This window comes from Stigmatopora argus, chromosome 3 (assembly GCF_051989625.1).
Source record: "Stigmatopora argus isolate UIUO_Sarg chromosome 3, RoL_Sarg_1.0, whole genome shotgun sequence".
NCBI classification, from domain to species: Eukaryota; Metazoa; Chordata; class Actinopteri; order Syngnathiformes; family Syngnathidae; genus Stigmatopora; species Stigmatopora argus.
This window is the reverse complement of record NC_135389.1, coordinates 19,642,056-19,664,212: the sequence shown is the minus strand read 5'-3', so window position 1 is coordinate 19,664,212 and position 22,157 is coordinate 19,642,056. Positions and strand designations below refer to the sequence as shown.

Genomic DNA, 22,157 nt, shown 5'->3' with positions numbered 1-22,157 from the left:
TACTGTCTAAATACTGTTGAAACCAGCTCTCAAAATACTGTTGAAACGGTATTTATGCAGTATTTAGATCGTTTGAACAATATTTAGACAGTATTTAGATCGTTTCAACAATATTTTGAGAGCTGGTTTCAACAGTATTTAGACAGTATTTAGATCGTTTCAACAGTATTTCGATCGTTTCAACAGTATTTAGATCGTTTCAACAGTATTTAGATCGTTTCAACAGTATTTCGATCGTTTCAACAGTATTTAGATCGTTTCAACAGTATTTAGATCGTTTCAACAGTATTTAGATCGTTTCAACAGTATTTTGAGAGCTAGTTTCAAAAGTATTTAGATATTAAACTCTAAACTCTCCCTCTCTCTGTCATAATTTGAACCTGTTCTACCAAAAGTCCGGCGACCAAAAGTCCGGGCGACCAAACGTCCGTTCTACCAAACGTCCGGGCAACCAAACGTCCGTTCTACCAAACGTCCGTGTGACCAAACGTCCGGGCGACAAAAAGTCTGGCGACCAAAAGTCCGGCAACCAAAAGTCCGGCAACCAAAAGTCCGGCGACCAAAAGTCCGGTCACGATAGAATAGAACCCCCCTCATTGTCAAGTTTGACGACACCCAATCAATATTTGGCTCTTGCGCGTCAAGAACACATTAAAAGATGAAGTATCACAACATTCACACCTGCTATATTATTCTGCCAACTCATCAAATGGGAATAAATGTCTCGAGCCGTTGACGTTTAAGATAGAATAGCAAGCAAACGTGACACCCGATACGCGCGTCTCTGACATTGAAGACTGACATTTTCCCCCGACTATTTTGGCACACAACTTTGACCCTAAAAGTCCAAGTGCGCTAATGAGACTTTACGTGACCTTCCGGGAGAACAGTGATAATGATGACCCCGCTCCCGGACCTGGCTGTGATTTAGTAGTACAACGACGTGCCTAATTGTTACATCCATTAAACGCTTCCTCCTAAGTGCCACATTTACTGTAGCCCTTACTTTTATTACGTTGTGTTTGCCTGCTCAAGGTGCACACTTACCTCAAAAAATGTGCGTCTTGTTTGCCAGAGTCACCGCAGCCTCTTCAACTCTGCAAAAAAAGAGAAAAAAAGGCATTTATTTAAAACAAATACGTCAAGGTAAGCTTTCTGACATCCCAATGCTGCATGAAATAGGGAATGTTTTGTGCCCTCTTAAAAAAGGGTTATTTTTTTTGCATGGTGAGCATGTTTTACGAGCAAGTAAAAAAAAAATGAAGAAAAAAAACCAACACTTTTTTTATGGTGACACAAACCAAACTAAAGGATTTCTGCACGATGTAGATTATGTCTTCTAATCGCTCATTGCGCTCCGACTGGGAGGTTGGCTCCATATTAATTCTCAATCCCCTGCTTAATGCCGTGTATTAAACTCTGGTGGCACTCCAAATGAGGGGTGGGGGGGACACGCAGACAAGTGGGCTCAGCGGGCTCATCTGAGACACATTTAATTAGCAACACGCAGAATGAGCCAGGGTCTTAACTAACGGTGTCTTTTGTAATAGAATGAGAAAGTGGAAGGCCGCCTGGTAGAATTACAAGCACGTCGCTGGGCTTTTTTGCTCTGAAGCTGTTGTTACAGGGCAGTCGTTAAAAAAATGACAATAATACAGCAAGTCAACATATTTAAGTTGGATGGAAAACGTAAAAAAAAATATTGTTTAATGAATTTTTTTTAAGATAGCTAAAATTCCATTATGCACCGGATTTTATTGCATATTAGCCGCCTCCGAGTATAAGCCGCACCCTTAAAATTGCTTTAAAATCGTTGATTTTGACCATTTCTCTCGTATAAGACGGTTTCTGATTCACATATTCATGACTTTGATAGGGAGTACAAATGTTTTACTTTGAAGGGAAAATCTACAGAAAAATCATCGCAAGTGGCGAAGACCAGCTTTTATATTTAAGTTTGATGGAAAAAAAAAAAATATATATATATATATATATATATATATCGTTCAATGAAAAAAAATTGAAGATGGCTAAAATTCCATTACGCACCGGATTTTCTCGCATATTAGTCGCATCTGCATATAAGCCGCACCCTTAAAATTGCCTTAAAATCGTTGAATTTGACAATTTCTCTCGTATAAATCGGTCTTTGATTCACAATTTTTACCTACATATTCATGACTTTGATTGGGAGTACAAATGTTACTTTGAAGGGAAAATCTTCAGAAAAATCATCGCAAGTGGCGAAGACCAGCTTTTATATTGAAGTTTGATGGAAAACGTTAAAAAAAATATCGTTTAATGAAAAAAGATTAAGATAGCTAAAATTCCTTTACGCATCGGATTTTCTCGCATATTAGCCGGATTCGTGTATAAGCCGCATCCTTAAAATTGCCTTAAAATCGTTGAATTTGACAATTTCTCTCGTATAAGACGCCCCCTGATTCAGAATTTTCATGAATTTCATCTGGAGTACAAATGTGTTACTTTGAAGGGAAAATCTTCAGAAAAATCATCGCAACTGGCAAAGTCCAGCTTTTACTTTGAAAACCATAATACAGTCATAATTAAATACTATATCCATTAGAGGACTTTTTTTGTCTTGGTTCCAATGCACATTTATAGCTCAAGTGTTTGTTTAGCCTAGAGTACTTGTGATTTTTCCACGAACCAATTAGCTGACTAATCGTAAAAGTAATTGGTGAGGAGCTAACTCTCCACATAATGATTTGTAGCAAATATGTACAAAATTATAAGCTATCTCATAAAACTGACTGTAAATACAATGGACTTGAGACTCCTGCTGAGACACACGTGCGCAGTCTGGCAGTACGCCTGCCACAAAGGAGGCTTCAACCCGATAATTGGCCGCAACGAGCAGACTCGCACGCGTCAACCTCTCGTCTTTGCATCTGCTTATTGTCTTTCACAGCAGGTGGACATCTCCAACATCTCAACTGAGTCATCTACTAACGGCATCGTGGCACAATGGCGTTCTGAGCGCAAACAAAAACAAATACGCACCATTCAACTGTGCACCATGTTTTGGCTGAAATTGCAACGTGATAAAACAGTGTCTAAGAATTAGGCACTTTTTTTTCTACGAGTGACAATACGCATTATTGGGAAGAAGGCGAGAGCGAAGATCAATTAAGAAGGGAGAGAGCCGAGCTAATCTTTGTCTGGCTTCATTATCGGACTCATTAACAACCCCCAACATGCATCACACAGCACGCTAACGCTAGCAATGCGGCTAATAAGATACGCGGGGATGCAGCTTTTGTGACGTTGCGGTGCCATTGATGGACGTCCAATCCGAAACAACGGATTCTAGATTAAGAATGCAAATTGGGAGTTTCTTAGCCTTGAGGAAATGTTGAAGTCATTCACTGCCATGGCGATGGACAGATGTCCAATCGTGGCTTTTTTTCTCCCATTCTTCTGCTGTGACATTCAATGAGTCTGTCAATAGAAGAAATGATGGCGGATTCCTGTCCTCTGATCATTCTGAAAAGATCAGGAAGTTAAATTGAGTTTGTGTATTTTGAGTCAGAGGTGTCTTTGATCTATGGCAGGGGTGTCAGACTCGGGTTGGTTCACAGGCCGCTTTAATGTCAACTTGATTTCAACTCAACGTGGGCTGGACCATTTTAGATATAATATTAAGATTTTTTAAATAAATTGATTAAAAGAACTGGATTAAAAGCCCTGAATATTCAGTATTTATAGATCTAAAACAATGTTTATTTTTAGCTTTTTTTATATATATTTTTAGATTTTACAAAATGATTTTTGATGCGGAGGGCCAGATTTGGCCCCCGGGCCGCCACTTTGACACATGAGATCTATGGTCTTTGAATCCAGATTGGCCAGTTGTTCTTTGAGTCGGTTAGTTAGTTCTGAACTTTCTTCGGGTCCCAATAAGTCTGTTTGTCCAGTAAGTTAAATTGAGCTTGTGTATTTTGAGTCATAGGTGTCTTTGATCTATGGTCTTTGAATCCAGATCGGCCAGTTGTTAGTTCTGAACATTCTTCGGGTCCCAATCGGTCTGTCTGTCCATCAAATTTTCTTTGGTACTAGTCAGTTAGTCCATTAGTTGGTGAGTTGCATTCTAATTTATATCTTTTGTGTAGGTTGAAGATAAACAATGACACACACACACTCAAGTTGTGCAGTTTTGTGATGGCAATTTTGTTTGTCTAACAGCCAGGCTTTAAGATGATTGGCCAACAGGTTGAGAGACGGGAGTTCACGTATGCTAATTGTTATTGAGTTCCAGGTATGAAGAGAGAAGGTGCCTTGGCCAATTCAGCAATCTTTTTGAAGGGAACTACACAGTCACCTCTAGAGCCAGCCCTTGTTGACATGTTGCAATTTTTGGGTAGAAAATCTTGCAGTGGAGGAGGAGCTTTGTGTTGGAAGATTTTGTAAACTAAGGTGGCATCTGCATCTTTAACAGTATTGTTCCAGTTCAGGCATTTGTGTTTTTTAATATCGGATAGTGGTTTTTGGCTTTCTGTCCAATACTTTGGTCCTATCACCTTTCCACAAGGAATGAAAGCAACTCTGTCGAAACGAACATATCTTTTTTTCGTCCTCTTTTACTAAAGCCGTTTTGCAGGTGAAACATCACTAGCGCCACACGCTCTCCAGTTCTTGGCCACACAGCGCCATCCTCCTCCACTAGATTAACATCCGCAGACTTCCACCGCTGGGATGTCGGCACGTAGGGGGCGCGTGGGGATCAAGGGATGATGAACGGGCCTCACGTTTGACTACTGCAATATCGGAAGCACGGAAATGAGATGTTTATCAATCGCGGTTCGGCGAGAAGGGGGGTGGATAAATGCTAATCCGGCTCACGAACTGATGGTTTGACACTGACTAGAGAACCCGGCCAGTGGGACGTCCCCTTCCAAGAGGTAGAAAATCTAGAGAGGAGAGTCAAGCGTCTTCCTGGATTTTTCAGTTTAAAAAAAAAAAGTCCAAAATACACAAACGGACTTAGTAAGAGTTAGTCATGCTTCTTTGCTCACTCACAGTACACGTGGACGCTTACACAAGGAGCAGAGACACTCTTCCTGTTGCTTATCCGCTTCCTGAGCCTCAATTTGTATTGAAATCCCTCACAGGCAATTATCCACATGCGAATGGCGTACTTACTGGCAGCTTATATACAGTAAGTTTCTTTCTGGGTAAGCCGCACCGCTTTCATCTTAAAAGTCTAATGAGTATTTCCCGAGTTTATTCCGATGAGAAAAATTGCGAGCACCCAAACTTTACGGGGGTCTCTTTAGACCTCTTGTTGGCCGTGTAATTTGAAAAAAAAGGTGGATTGATCTTTCCTTGGCAGAATGTTGGAAAAAGCCTTTCCGGGAGGGGGGGAAGAAATGTGGGTACGTGCCGCCGCGTCCGTGTGGTCAGGAAGACATTTTGTTGAGTAAAGTGTTGGCAGGCGGGCAGACGACGCCACGCTCACCTCCGCCTCTCGGCTGTCAGGAGTGTCATATATCAGGGGGATATCTGAGGGCGAGGGAGATCGCTGCCCAATTACAGCCTGATAACTAATCAATAAGCCGCTTATTCCTACAGCAGGAAGTAAAAGAATGGGCCCTTGGGACGCATCGTTCAGATTGCTCTCTTCACAACACGGCTAATGACGAAGCGGAGAAGCAGCAATACGAGAAAACTATGACATTCTGCAACAGATAGGAAAAGAGGAAAAATAAAAAGGAAAAGTGATGAAAAATCGCACTGGCGGTGATCGAGGACTAATCCATTTGAACTGGGAGAGGCTGGCGGCCAATGATTGGTCGAAATAGGGACTTTTTAGAGAACTGATAATGGACAGCGTGTACTGATTTGACCATTGACCCGAGCTCTCTTGGGTCATTCATAATGTAGGCCTTCTTTGGCAAGATAAAGAAGGCTGAGGAAATGGTGGATGTGGATTTAGACCTAGTTTACGCACATCAATCTTGAGCAAAAACGCAAAAGTGGCCTCTTACTGTTATTTGAATTTCGCGTAATCAATGTCGGCCCCTTAAGCCAGTGTTTCCCAACCCTTTTTGAGTGGCGGCACACTTTTTGCATTGAAAAAAATCTCAAGGGACACCACCATCTGAAAATCTTTTCATTTAAAACGATGTCGCCTATATTAACCATACTCCTTCTCATCCAAGTTTTATCAGGAGGAATGACATAAACCTCCAACATTATTCCAAAATGTAATGTCTGCGGACCCTGAACAACTTCCAGTTCGAGTAATACAAAAATAAGTAATGTTTTTAATTGCATAATGTTATAACTTTTCTTCAAATGTTACTTAAATCTCCTAATATAAAAAATAAAAAATCATAAATATTAAATAAAAATGTGCTCACACAGACTTTACGTTGCCAAAAGTTGCTACCCTAGAAACCAAACAATTTCCGGTTCATGTTAGAGAAATTTAAAGCAACAAAATGACTGTTTCACAATTTGAATAGTATAATCTATAATTTAGCATTCAGCATATTTTGATTTTAACCTTGTAATAGTTCAATTCAAACCTGTTAAATTCAAATTCATTTTTCCTCTCAGAATTTTACATTCTGCTTTAGATTGAAATAATTTGCACCAATGTGATTTACAAATAACAGCAAAGTTTGCAAGTTTTTTCTAATCTCCCGATGCTAGTCCTGGTCCCACTTTTGGTCCTGGCCCTGCCCCTGAAAAACCAGCTCTTGATGCTTGAAGGGCCCGCAATCCACAAAACCCAGCAACTATTTGTTCTCATTTCTTTTGACAGCTCATTCATTTCGTGGCTCCTCTGTCACTGTCGCCCCTCATGAAGAAATATGACGGCAGCCTCTTAGCACGTCCCTTACGCCCTCTGCCCTTTGCTGACAGGATGTCCCGACACCGTCAGACCTTGGTTTCCACCAAAACGGCCCAAATGGCGGACAATTTCAGTTTGCCAATGTCTGTTCGAGGGCAGTGTCTCCAACAGAATTCGGCCTGTTTTCCCCTTTTTCCAGAGCAAAGTCTAATCAGTACAATGGTGTTTTTGGCGTTGAAAGACGAAAGACGAAAGCCTAAAGCGTCGCCATTAAGACTGATCAGGTTTCTCTCAATCTGCCTGTTTATCCTCCCTTCACCCAGATCTGAACAAAGCTACTTTGCAGCCTCAAAATCCGACATGTTTATCCCAGACAATGCAAGCAGACTGTGAAACGGTCCCCAATGACTTTGGAGATTAAAAGCAAGCAGTAGCAGAAGGCAGACAAACGTCCTCGCAACTTCATCTCCAAACCGGCATGGTTTGGCTGGCGAATGGTTGCCTAGATCCAAAGTTTCCCGCTCGGAAGAACAATGCTTCGCTACGTCTAAATCGATTGGTAATACGTCTCATCCCATTGATGCCATCTCTAATCCATCCCGGGCTCCTTTGGCGAGGGACCGATGGTAAATGCTGGATGAGCGGCGGTGTATTGCGAAGAATTTGTGTTGTGCCTCTACTGCGACGGGGATGTGTCAATAAGCTCTTTAGTCCGCGTGGCTAATGAAATAGGGTTGGCTGGATTACACGGGGGCTAAAGTACGGTGTCTGGTGAGCCTCGGAAAAAAACGCTGTCCCCCCGCCAAGTGAGGGTCTGGAAATACAGAAAGCGAGGAGGGCAAGGAAAGGACTCGCCCAGAAGAAAAATGCTCATCTTTTGTACGTCTACGAAAAAGGCAGTCCGGGTGTCTCTGTTAGCGATGACCCAGAACGAGTTGGTTTCCGTGTTTGACGAACCCTACTCTTTTCATTTTTAGGGTGGCTAACCAATGGTAATAAGGTGGAATAGAGATGTGGCACACTTGGCTTCAAATAACCATAAAAGTAGCAGAAGGTTTTCAGCTCGTCGTAAAACCGCTAGCAGGAACAGGAGGGTATTAATTAGATTAGCTCATTCACCGTGCTCTGATTACTCTGATTTCCATGGGATGCAATTGGACCAGTTCATGGTGGGAGTGAATAATTAACACGCTGAAAAATGATCTCGTTCATGGCGAACGCTGTGCCGGGGGTGCCTTAGTTTATGACGACGCGCAACGGTTTGTTAAGGTTTGCGAACGGCGTGCAGTTAACATTTTCGTACGTTGGGACCAGAATTAGGGCTTAAGATTTTCAAATGGAGTTTCAAAGCTAATTTTAACCAATAATATGAAATGTATACATATTTTTAGTTCTGATTTATTTCTAAATTAAACCTCCAACATGACTATTCTAATCGTGTTCGTTCTTGGAGCGCTGAATCGTATTTGTATGGTACTTCATCAAAGAATAAAAGTACAGTTGTACCTCGACCTACGATCAGCTCGTGGTACGACATGCTCGAGGTACGATGAAAATTTCGATCGAATAATTCGCCCGCGATACGATCAAAATTTCGAGATGCGACCAAGCCAGGTGGCCATGACATGAGAGGCTGTTTATCATTGTAGCGCACTGTCTTTTTTTGCCGCATCTCGTTTGTGTATAACAGATATCTACGAGCACTGAACAATTTATTCAGACGAGTTTCAACCAGGAAACGCACAACGCGCATGGGCGGGCAAAAAGAGGGCTTTCTGGGTAATGAAGTATACTCATGCACACAACACCGATAGATAGCCAATGGCACCCTTTCTCAGAATAAAACTTCATTACCCACAATCAATACGTGGGTAGGCTGTTATTCCTTCCTTAGCCTGTTAGCTCCCGCGATCGCTCATTCAAGACTACTTCTCGTTGGCAAGTGGTCGTGCGTTATCCTATTGTGAGGACATCTGTGTGCATCATTTTCGGAATATTTTGAAGGCAATACAACAGCAAACAGCCCATCGATAGCGAACGTGAGGGTGGAAGCGTGGCAAACAGCTAACCCGCCCAGAACGAAGGTAAAAAAAAATAAAAGAAAATTAGAATTCAGTTTTGTGTAAAGTTACATTAAACATATGTTTGAGTGTGTCTGTATATATTAATCCAAGTTAATTTAAATTTGTTGGTTCGTTTACGAGTGCCGTGGATAAAGTCCCCCCGAACACCCCGCCTCCGTGTATGTCGCTGTCTCTACCCTCCGCAAAATGCGTCTAATTTTACTTCTATTAAACACATTTTATTACTATTAAACCACTAGTTATGTGTTACTTTGTTAATAAATGGCAAATTAGAAGAAATAAAACATTTTCTCCTATACAATATCCTGTTTTTGGTGTTTTTTCAGAGGGTTGGAACAAATTAATTTGTTTTCAATTCATTTCAATGGGAAACGTTCGCTCGAGTTACGAAAAGCTCGACATACGAAAAGCTCGACATACGATCTCAGTCTCGGAACGGATTACGATCGTATGTCGAGGTACCACTGTATGTCATTAAGTAAGTGCCTTTTCTTGGAATCTATTTTATTTGTTGTCATTCGATAACCTTGTCTGTCGGTAAAATCCCAAACCAAGGATGACTTTTTTTAAAAACAAAAAGGTTCACAAAGTCCAACAACAACTAACTTCCAGTCACAACGCAGACTTCCACTCCGATCTAAATGGAACGGCGTGATCCTGAGGGGGGCGGGGCTCCGGTTTAGTACAACTCTCCCTAATTGGCTGCACGGCCCGATGTTGTATATGATGATAAATCTGGCCCAGGTGTCACCTCCTCGGCGGCAGGTGAGAATTGATGGGCTACGGGAGGACGATCCATCATCCCGGGCAGGAGGCGCGCTATCGGAATTTGGGAAATCTGTTCCCAATCAGGGTCCCGTAGTGCTCGGCGCGGGTTGCGGCGCTGTTTGGGAGGCGCTACTGGAAATCAATGTTGAGCACTCAAGGTCAATGTACTGTTAGAAAACTCCTTAAGCCCTGACAGATGGATCCCTTTAGTCTAACTCTCCACATAGTGCAATACCAGGAGCCTCTGACAGCCTCCATTCCTTGCAAAAAAAAAGGCCGGCTTTCACTGGGTGTCATCACAGCTGTCTGGACTCATTTGCCATGTAGAACTTCTCCGGATAACTACAAACTGGGAAGAGCTCTGGTTGGGACTGGATAGTATTGGAAATCTAATAAAAGGCCAGAGTGTGTGCACTTATTCGTATAGATTACTTGTAAGTCACCTTGTCCCTACCACGGTGAGGGTTAGGAGTTAAACTGAACATCGTCAGACTTTCACCTTTCACGGACTTGCTTTTGTTGCGAGGGGGCAAATACTGCACGATCGGAAAAGTAGGCTAGAATTTGTGAAAGTAGCAGTAATTGAGTTTCACAAAACCGCACTATTTTTCCATGGTTTCTGCTTCTTTCTTGCATTCACAGAACGAAAAGAACTATGTTGATGAAATGATTTTTGAAGAAGACGATGACGAGGGAGGCAATAGAGGCTCACACTGAGCATGAACGCAAAAAGGCTATAACACGGGCAAAATAAGCGATTATGAGATGCAAGACAACACCGAGCCGACCCACTAAAACAGTCTCCCTGGCGTTTTCTTTCTTTTTTTGTTTCCCTTGTTATCTTGGGATAATATGGGTTAAGTTGATCCAACTTTTTTATTTTATTGTTTTGGAAATAGGAATACGTGAGGTAAAGTTACTCTGTTTATTTTTGTGAGGCTGAAAATAGCCTACTTTCAAATGGTGATGTCTTAGTTGATTATTTTTGTTTATTTCATATTGCACAGCAACTTTTGGTTTGAAGGCAAATTTATCAAAATAAATGTACTTATTCACAGAAGTTTGAAGTTTCAAATATCGTGATAATTATCGATAGACTGATAATTTTTTTAGTAAATTTTTGTCATATCCCCAGCTCTACATCCACTGAATGAAGAACTATGTTGATGTCACCCAAATGACCCGTATACACAAATGTAGAAAAATACATCAGTCCAAAGTGCAAACACGTAAAAAAAGTACACTAACCGGTTGTGACAAGTTGTTCTTAGATAGGCTGCCTTTAGATAGTTTCCTCATTCCGTCCGTTTCTTGCCATTTCCTCCGACTTGACATCGCCGCTGACATTTTACCTGTTGAATAAAATTAAGGTCATCAACGGTCACCTGAATTGCAATTTTGGGATTCAGACTTACGAAAAATGAGCTCAGATTTAAACCCTCATACAAACATGGTTTAAATTGGATTTCTGATCAGAGTGTAAAGTCACTCGAGTCGGACAGAGACAAAAAATAATAATATAAACGTAATACAATTCACTGAAAAAATGGTGGCGCCTCATGAATTTAGCCCACCTGCGACATCTTTCATCTTGGCGCCTTTGTTCATGCGCGTCACTTTTCTGGATATGATCTACTATACATGAATGTCAATATAAATATCGAATAAGACGAACCCGCATTTGTGCGCTATCAAACAATATTCCCTACTTTAACAATTAAACTTTACAGACAAAACAGTCACACACATGTACTTCCTCAGGTGTGGACCACCACGTGAGTGCGGAGAGGATCCGTCTCCCGATGATGACCTCACAACCAGTCTAAGGAGGACCTAACCAACTCGCTTCCTTTAAGCTCCTCTCACCTTTTAACTTTGACACTTGTTTCCTCTTTTATCCAAACTCTGAGGGATCTTTTCATGCGTCCATCTTGGATTTTACTCAACCCTCCTCTGGCACTCTTCCCCCCCCCCCCCAAGGTGACCCTGCCTCCCAATCCCCACTATCAGTTGGACTCGGGGCCCCTATTAATCCTGCTTCATTTGTCCCGCCTCGCCCCTCCACTTTGGGCAGGAATTTATGACAGTACCTTAAATGCTAATGGGGTCTAATCTGCGGAGAGCTTTGCTCTTTTCTAAAGACTCCTATCGTCTTTTGTGCCCCACGCAGACAATGAGCGCACACCTACGGTACGGGGACGAGACCCCCCGGCTCGTATTAGGAGCCAGCCGTGAATAGGCACTACTAGATGTCCATTCAAATGTATTTCCACCCGGCAAATCGTGTCCTCTTTGTGGAAAGGTGAAAATAATATATATTTTTTGGCCCCAATTCTTCTTATTTCAAAAAAATAGGAATCCTCTATCAAGGTTCAATGGCGTACCCTGCCCTGCAATGAAGAAGAGAGATTAATTCTACACCCCGAACACTTGACTGGGACGTAAAACCGGACTGTTCGAGTGTCTGTCTGTCCACGATTAACATTAAAAAACTCTTTGGCAGAGCTGGTAAATGTCAAAAATCATGTTTCGTAGTGGGTAAAGAGAATTTTGAGCTTTTGTGAGCCTTTTTCCTTGTGACATTTACAACAAAAAATGATATTATCTCATTTTCAAATGATTTTCCAATACTTTTATTTTTTTAGTAGTTAATTATTGCAAAAAAATAATTTAAAACAAAAACAGCAGAGCAACATGTTTTGATTTTAGCTAACACTCATTGAATAAGAATATGTGTTGTTGAAAAGGAAGCGAGCCCACTACTTAACTTTCAAAATAATAGATTAGCAGCTTTAAGCATGACGTTGCGTTTCCAAATAAAATCGCCATGGCAAGTTAAAATGGCGAGCTAAAAACAAAAACTTTCAACACTTTTTCTTATGAATTGTCAGGAAGAAAAAAAATTCTGACTTCATAGTTTTGATACAAATTGCGTAATATTTAGTAGTTTGTTAAAAATTGGTGTATTAAACTAGGGAACATTTGTAGTATTTGTCAGTTCTGCCTCAGGAATGTTTATCCCAATTGAAAGATGTGGCAGGGGTGGCCTAATAAATGTGCTTCTCCTTCTGTGAGAAAATGTGTGTTTATAAGGCAGAGGATAAAACTGGACAATTTTCTGCCTCACTAGTTTATTTAATGCAGAGGTAAAATAATGCACATTTTAAATGGATGTAATTACTAGTTATCACTGGCAGTTACCTCCAGTCACTTGAAGCCGGAATGGAGTGAAAGCACCAGTGGTTTCTCAGTGGTCGCAATATTAGGGACACCGGCCCAATCTAATGCTAATCTAGTGCGCTTCTGTTTTTATAAGAGGATAATTCTCATATTTAGGGTGTGGCTAGTAGTTGCACTTCAGTGTTTCAGTACGGGTTCTTTCTAATGTGGGGGGGGCCTTTTCATAACATCAGAAAAATATTGACTTGTCCAACAGGCGCAGTGGCGTATGTGTGAAAGAACACACAGTTTATACATGTAGTAGGCGTGCACCTCGATATGTGCGATACGTTCATTAGTGGAGCATTAGTCGGCTTGACGTGTCTGTGCTCCATCCCCATTTTATTCAAATGGGGTGATAAGGAAATGCTGCATGTTTTTAAAAATAAATATAAAATCAAATATGGGCCAATAATAGATGACACTAATGTGAATATGAACACACCTAAAATTAAAGGATTGTGTCATTTTTATGCTAACCTTGATAAGGCAAGAGACTATTTAACTTCATTTTATTAAATGGAAAATAACATCATAAAGAACAGGCATTCAATGATTACATTTATGCCAGACCTCCCGGTCAAAATGGATTGGACGTCACTGGCACCCAATGAGTCCACTATTAACTTAACAAATAAAATAAAATGTGCCTTACAGTACTCTACCGCATCACGAGTTCCCTGTTGACTCCATTTTACTATAAAGGGATATAAAGTAAATCATTATCACAATAGAAATCAAGATATACAGCACATTTTTGTCCTTATCACAACCTTGTAATTGCTTTATCTCGCGAGATAGTAAGTAGATTCCCGCTCTGTCATACAGCCCAAAACACATCATTGCAGCCTACTGTTAACAGCCCCCCTTGAATTTATGCAGAAACATCATATTAATGTGTGCGTATGTATGTTAATTCCACGCCGGTCACTAGAGGAAGCCACGCAAGAGAAAGCAAAGCTGTGATTGCATTCAGGCGCCGCGCCGCAGCGCGCCAAGACTGACAGACTTAAGTGGCCCCACTGGCCTGAGATCAGCTATTAAGATACAGTAGTTCAACTAAGTTTAATTCCTGGACAGAATGATGCCTTATTCGCATTCGGGTGGAGTTTTTTTTTTTTTAAATACTCGTTTAAGGAAAGATTTGGGTTCCCCGTTTTTTTGTTTCCGGAAATTGTTGATACGTGCATATTAGCCGCATCCGCGTATAAGCCGCGCCCTTAAAATTGTTTAATTTTACAATTTCTCTCGTATAAGCCGCCCCCTGATTCACAATTTTCACCTCCATATTCATGGTTTTAATAGAGTACAAATGTGTTACTACTTCGAAGGGAAAATCTTAAGAAAAATAATTGCACGTGGTATTTCTGAGATACTATAAATCAATTGCTAGATTGCACATTCCTAAACGGTGTAGCCTGCACGTAGACAAATTCAAAAAGGAAGTCATGTGAGCAGTGCAACCAGGAAGTGTGTGCGTAGTGGTCTAGTTTGTCATCGCTAGGTAAATGAGTGAGCTTTTTCACATTTTATGCAAGATACAGTTTCTTTCTTTTTTGAATTTCATTCATAGACGTCAATCTAAATTGTGCTTAGCATTTTATCTATTTATCTGTTCTGTATTTTGAAATAAATGACTGTACCGGCCACATTGTCTTGCGTTATGGCGTTTCGTGCATGTCAAGTCTAATATTTGTGCGCATATAAGCCATCATTTTTTACGCCGTATATGCGAGAAAAAACGGTATATTAAAATTAAACAGATGCAGGTCATTGACTAATATAGCAGGTCAGTGAAGTAACCAGACTGCGGATGGCTGTTGAGCGACCACAAGTCCCGTCGCGTAATAAAGCTGCTCGGGCCTTGGTTCAAATGCATCTGGACAGTGAGCTATGGTTTCCTGTTCCAACGGCCGGCCATAAGGCCCATCTATTCTTATAATCGCCGCACGTAATGGAGGATATGGGTCAGCGAGGAGGCGGCGGATTTTTCATGCTCACTTTTAGCCGGCCGGTCTATTATTTTTATTCCTCGAAGAAGTGGGAACATTGCTGTCGATTTGTTCGCTTTTAACCTTGCTTTCATCTGTTTACCTCAAAACGTCTGTGACGTTTGTGAGGAGAAGTAACAAGGTTTAAATTAACTTGGATAAATATATACAGACACACTCAAACATATGTTTAATGTAACTTTACACAAAACTGAATTCTAGTTTTGTCTTTTGTTACCTTCGTTTTACGGGTTAGTGGTTTGCCACGCCTCCACCCTCACGTTCGCTATCGATGGACTGTTTGCTGTGGTATTGCCTTCAAAATATTCCGAAAATGATGCACACAAATGTCCTCTCAATAGGATAACGCACGACCACTTGCCAACGAGAAGTAGTCTTGAATGAGCGATCGCGGGAGCCAACAGGCTAAGGAAGGAATAACAGCCTACCCACGTATTGATTGTGGATAATGAAGTTTTATTCTGAAAAATGGTGCCATTGCCTATGGGTGTTGTGTATACTTCATTACCCAGAAAGCCCTCTTTTTGCCCGCGCATGCGCGTTGTGCGTTTCCTGGTCGAAACTCGTCTGAATAAATTGTTCAGTCCTCGTAGATATAGTAGTTATACATGAAAGGGATGCGGCAAAAAAGACAGTGCGCTACAATGATAAACAGCCTCTCATGTCATGGCCACCTGGCTTGGTCGCATCTCGAAATTTTAATTGTATCGCGACCGAATTATTCGATCAAAATTTTCGTCGTAACACGAGCATGTCGTACCACGAACATGTTGTATCACGAGGTACCACTGTATTAGATGCTGTTTAAAAAAATGATTTTTTTTTTGCACCAACAAAAAAAAGCTAACCCACGTTAGCTCCTCACAACTGTTAAATAAAGCGCCTTAGTATTTCGACGTCGCCTATACATACAGCCATATTGATATCCTTGTGTCGAATATAAACACTACCAAAGCATATGGTGTTTTTATTTGTTTATGCATCGCACTTTTACGGCGGCAACAAAAAGTGAACGCGCAGCAGTACGACTTTTCACTGGACCCCGACGCCTCACAAACTCTAAACGGAACCATCAGCAGCCGGCGACATTGATGATGAATACCTGCCAGTGCTCACGTGGACAATAGAATCTTGCAGACGGGCAGTAAAGGTATTAAGCAGCTCCACTGTCCTCACCCCACACACACTCACATCGCGCTCTCATGCACTATTGCCTCCCGCCTCCCTAAATCCACACCGTAACACTGTCAGGGGCTTTAGTGCACGTGTTTTAGAGTGCTGCATGGCCAGTGATCATCAAGTAGCCTCTTCTAGCCCCCAGCTCCATCTCAACCGCCTTAAACTTTAATAGTGCACTGTTAAATATTAATAACTGATATCAACGGGGGGCTGTTTTACTGTTTTTGGCAGCGGTACAGCATTAACCTGCCCAACCAAGGCCTAATACTGCAGTCCAGATGCACACCTACAATAGGAACGGCTTCTTTTATGCGTGTTAGAGCATTTGGAGAAGTCCAAAATAATAGAACGTTTCATAACGTGACAGCTGAAAAATTGTAAATAAGTGGTGGTTCGACAAAGGGCTTGACGCTGGAGGGAATCTTGCAGGTGCGCTACGCAGGAAATGAAATATACATAGTCGAGTTCTGAGGCGTAGCAGTCTCGCCAGGTAGAACACACGAGAAATTTTGAGCGGTCGCTTGGGATAACCTATTATTCATCATATGGTAATTTGAGTGAGTCTGATTTTCCATCCATTTATTTTATATCACATTTCTCCTCGGGGACTGCAAGCAAGGTGATACGCTCCGGACTGGTAGTCGTCCAATCGCGAGGCGAATATAGATAGACACCTTAGTACAAGGGTGTCAGACTCGGGTTGGTTCGCGGGACGCATTAATGTCAACTCGATTTGAAGTGGGCCGAACCATTTTAGATATAATATTTAGATGTTTTATAATTATAAATGGATTAAAAGAACTGGATTAAAAGCCCTAACTATTCCATTTTTTATAGATCTAAAACAATATTTATTTGAGCTTTTTTTCTTAGTAAAGGAAAATCTCTTAATCATTATGTTCCATATTACAGTGGAAAACAGAAAATAATTTTATATATTTTTAGATTTTACAAAATGATTTTTGAACTAAAAACACAGAAAAATTGATTAAAAAATTACAATTATTGATTTAAAAGGGGGAAAATCAGGAAATATACTATACATCTATAATCTTAATTTTAATTTGATCCTAAAACACAAAGTCGGCACTCATGATTTACTTTCTCGGGCCACACAAAATGATGTGGTGGGCCAGATTTGGGCCCGGGGCCGCCACTTTGACACCTGTGCCTTAGTACTTTGAGAAAGAGATGTTGCTTGGGAAAGTAGGTTGTCTCATGTAAACCAAAAAAAATGAAACATACTTGTACGTGGAGGTGACTTTGAGTGCTTCTAGTTCACTTTCAGTGCTCAGGTAGACAGCTCAGCAGACTTGTCGGCCAGTGGCCAGAGGCCCGGTCAGAGGTTTGGGCATCCAGCTAAACTGTTTGTCCTGGCGCTGCAAAAAAGAAAAAAAAATAACTTTTGTGCCTTGAGGCCATGCTAAAACAGGTCAGTCTTCAGTCAGGTTGGCTTTAATTGGGAGAGAAATTACAGCTCAGCACTTGCACATCAACAATTGAGATGGTCAGCGGAGGTTTGTATCAAAATGAATGCCCCAAATTTGTACCGCTCTCCATCAGCAAAACCAAAAGTTGTTAGGTGAAATGTCAGACTAGACTAAAACGGTGTTATTATTCGCGGATCCATTCGCAGCCAATGACTAGTCACTTTCACATCCTCCTAAACAACAACATATTTTTCTTAAATGTTTTTTTATAACTGGATTAGACATCTATTGCGTGTGCGGTCGATTGGTCGCCGGTCTTTTGGTCGCCGGTCTTTTGGTCGCCGGTCTTTTGGTCGCCGGTCTTTTGGTCGCCGGTCTTTTGGTCGCCGGTCTTTTGGTCGCCGGTCTTTTGGTCGCCGGTCTTTTGGTCGCCAACAATGGCCATGAGCAGTTTCACTGAGCCGACGTGTGAGTGTAGAAGAGTTTGTATGTACATGCGTTGTCCCTTTAAGAAGCTATGTCAGTCAGGGTCTTAACAAGTTCTCCAACAAAAAACTATAAAAGTCCGAGAAATTTTGAGCTTTTCTTTAGCCTAATAATTACTAGGGCATTAAGTATGACTAAATAGTCATTCGCAGTTTGTATTTAGGGAATTTGAGCAACGATTTAAATGGTAATTATCGATAACCTTCCGGGCGACCAAAAGACCGGCGACCAAAAGATCGGCGACCAAAAGACCGGCGACCGTGTACCTTGCCATCAATGGGTGTTTTCAACATCAATTACCCTTTTTTATTAAGTACTAATGAACTGAATAAATGTCTACTATAGTGACCACGGTGCAAAAAAAGGAGAAAACGTGGGTATACACTGGTTCAGTTTTTCTGTCGCAGTATTTGGGGGAAATATTGCCAGATTTACAATTTAAAAATAGATTTTTTTTAAAACAGTAAACATTTTTTGGTCAAATGCATTTACCTGGCTATAGAAATATATAGATGTATTTTAATTTGAAGAGAAAACTCCTGCAGCAGACAGTGTCTGTCAGCAGTTTTGGTCTGGCACAGCTCAGCTCCGACTGTATTTATTTTTTAATTTATTTATTTTTTATTTTTTCATTTATGCGCTTCTCGCTCGCCCGCCTCGCCTCACGTTCCCCCGGTGCTTGAGACGGGTTAAGGAGCGAAGTGAGCATATCCACGGTAATCCCTTATTTGCTTGATGAACATATTTGTTTACTCCAGGGTACTCACACTTAGCGGTAATTACATCAGCCTATCTTGCACGCTAATTACCGGGTTTGTAGTACAATCAAGGGCCTCAAAGTCAAGCACTCCTTTGTCTGAAAATTGTGCGTTTATTTTCCACTCTCGGAATTAGGTTGACTTACACAACTGAGGTATTTTAAAGTGAATCATGAAGCACGATGAGAAGAAAAGCACTGCATTTGGTTCTCCATCTTTTGATCGCTAGCGACACCAACAGTTACAGCCAAAGCTAATATGTTAGGCGGCTAATTGCCAGTGTGCGAACACAGAAATAATTGAATTAAACTTACCGATGGTTTCTTAACAGACGCGATCGCCATGATAAATGTTTCTACTGTGGCATTTGATGCCCCAAAAATTGACATCACATTATTATTAAGTTAATAATAACAATTTCCGAAGAGCTTAATGGTGCCCATCTGTGGATGCTTGGAGTGCAACAGGCAATCATCAACACACCTGTGTTGCGTTCACGTACAACTCGAAATGCAGGACAAATATTTTCAATTGTATAAATCAATAATTTTGTCACTTGAATAAGACCATTTTTAGCTCACTTTAGTTTCTCTAATCCCGTAGTACGTACAAAGAGGAAAATATTGCCGTGCTTTATAAATTAAGGGCATATTTGTAGAAGTTAAGGGTCTTTTCAGCTTGAAATTGAATGACAAATCAGAAAAAAAAGTCACTGTCGTCAAGCATTTGAACACAAAATGACTTATCAATTTAAGAGTCATTCCTTAAGGAATTTTAATTCATCTTCATATCTTAAAATGTATTCAATCTACCCACGAGACAAGATTTCTCACTGTGACACTCTAACCCAATCATTTTCATAATGAAATATTGTCTTACATTTACCAGCGACAAAGTTTTTACTCCTAATCTTTTATCTAATTCATGACCCTATTAAACATTTATGCCTTTTTGACACAAAGCCATGACAAGGCGACTTCCTAGTTTACATTATGTCATCAAATTTTACCTTCAACGAGAAAGTGACATTTTTAAAATGAAGTTCTGACGTGAACAGACATTTTTCATAAACTTAAACTTTTCAAAAACCTCCCCAAAACAGCTACGGAGGACGATAGACGTCCAATCCGCGTGACCCGGACGGGCGACCATTCGCCGCCCATCCCAATTCACACGGATTGGACTCCTATCGCCACCTTAACTTTTGTCGAACGGAATGTGCCTGTGACCGGACGTTTGGTCGCCAGACTTTTGGTCGCCGGACTTTTGGTCGCCGGACTTTTGGTCGCGGACGTTTGGTCACACGGACCCAAACAACCGGCGACCAAATGTCCGGCGACCAAAAGTCCGGCGACAAAACAAGGTAAAACAACACGGTCTACGCATCAATAAAAGCCAACAATGGCCATGAGCAGTTTCACTGAGCCGACATGTGACTGTAGAAGAGTTTGTATGTACATGCGTTGTCCCTTTAAGAAGCTACGTCACTCAGGGTCTTATCAAGTTCTCCAACAAAACACGATAAAAATACGGGAAATTTGGAGCTTTTCTTTAGCCTAATAATTAACAGGGCATTAAGTATGGCAAAATAATAATTAGCAGTTTGTGTTTAGGGAATTTGAGCAACGATTTAAATGGTAATTATCAACAACCTTCCGGGCGACCAAACGTCCGGTGACCAAAAGTCCGGCGACCAAACGACCGAGTACCGAATGTACCGCCCCCCCAAAAAACTCCGGCAGAGGTCATCGAGTAGAAGAACCCGACGAGTCGCCGCTCGGCCGAGACGGCGGCGAGAAACTAATCTGAAAAGGCGGAGGAGGGAAAATCGGGGGGGATTAGGCGGCTCTGTTATTGTCTGTTTGATGAGGGATTAAATACGCTTAATCCAGACCTTCATATGGGATTCCTTATTTAAGATAGCGCCGCAGTTCCGTCAATTTCACCGACTCGCTCTCACTCGCTTTTCTCCTGGCGATCAATGTATTTGCATGGTGGTTTCCATTTGCGGCCATGATGATCTATAACGTTTGTTAATAAACGGAAACAACGGGCCAGCCCCCCTGGCTTGCTTTTATGAAGGTATCCAATTTGAAAGTAATCAATGGAAAAATATGCCGCGGAAGGAATCTATCCACGTTCCAATATTCATCAAAGACGCACGGCGTTTGCTAACGTTAAATGTTTACGACTGCAACGTACGCATATGTCTGTTGGCGAATCGTTAAAGGACAAGTTCCATTTTGCTGAGTCATCAGCCAGGTATTCATCTTTATTGTCGTTTGAACTCGGTCAATACCTCAAGAAAAGTGTTTTCGTCGAGCGTAAAAAGGAAACGATCTGCGAGTCAATTCGCCGCTTTTATGCGTTGCGCGGGAAGCAGATGTAAGTATATTTCACGGCGCCCCCTTCTTGCTAACCTCCCAAAATATGCTTACTCGTGACGGGCGAATAAAGGCACATATGTAGGTTTAAAAAAATTCATAAAACAAAGGCTGTTTAACAATGGGAGCATGTGGCTGGAAGTTAATCAATGGTTATGTTTATATCCGCAACAGCCGCTTGTAAAAGGCGCGCCGCCGCCGCCGTCCCCCCCGCTTCCACTCTGTCCCCTCGCCGTCCTCCATTTTTTTCCAGCAGTTGGCATCGTTAATGGGAGGGATTGCCGGCGAATTGGCAACAATGAAAAGACAAATGATGAGTGGCAGAGTGCCGCGTATCGAGCGGGGAGGAATTAGGAGCGTATTTGAATAATTCAGCCCTCCCGTGGCCGTGGTGACAGGAACGTTAGTCTGAGGGAAAGCCCGCCGCTTGAGAAATGACAAGCCGTAATGGAACGTAAGCGCGCGTCGCCGCGTGTTAGCCTTAGCCCGTGAGCTTACTTCATTTGCTTTGTTAGAGATGCACTCGGGGGAACCGCCGTGTGGCCAGTTCGGTCTTGAGATTGGGAAAATACATAGCGTTTTTTAACTGGTTAGCTTGATTTTTTTTTAGCATTTGACAGTAATCCCTCAAATATCGCGGTTCATGTAGACCAGGACATGGCCGCGATAATCGAAAAATCGCAAAGTAGGGTCACCCCTATTTTAACTACTGTTTTTTTAAATAATTAATAGAGGAAGTAAATAGGAATGTCGTGAATAAGTGAAGACGCGATAATCGAGGGATTACTGTCTTCAAAGTTGTTGGTACAGTGGTACCTCGACCTACGATCAGCTCGTGGTACGACGAAAATTTCGATCGAATAATTCGCCCGCGATACGATCAAAATTTCGAGATGCGACCAAGCCAGGTGGCCATGACATGAGAGGCTGTTTATCATTGTAGCGCACTGTCTTTTTTTGCCGCATCTCTTTCCTGTATAACTACTATATCAACGAGGACTGAACGATTTAATCAGA

The 22,157-nt window shown here is 41.5% G+C and overlaps 1 long non-coding RNA gene across 1 annotated transcript; it reads right to left on the bottom strand.

Annotated features, from left to right (window-relative positions):
• Positions 1-584: 584 nt before the first annotated feature.
• LOC144070828 (uncharacterized) lies at positions 585-19,219 on the bottom strand. Its single transcript, XR_013299465.1, has 4 exons — positions 19,071-19,219; positions 17,328-17,461; positions 10,921-11,024; positions 585-1,097 (listed from the first exon to the last, which is right to left on the bottom strand). It is a non-coding gene; the product is annotated as an uncharacterized LOC144070828 (long non-coding RNA).
• Between the last annotated feature and the right edge of the window lie 2,938 nt (positions 19,220-22,157).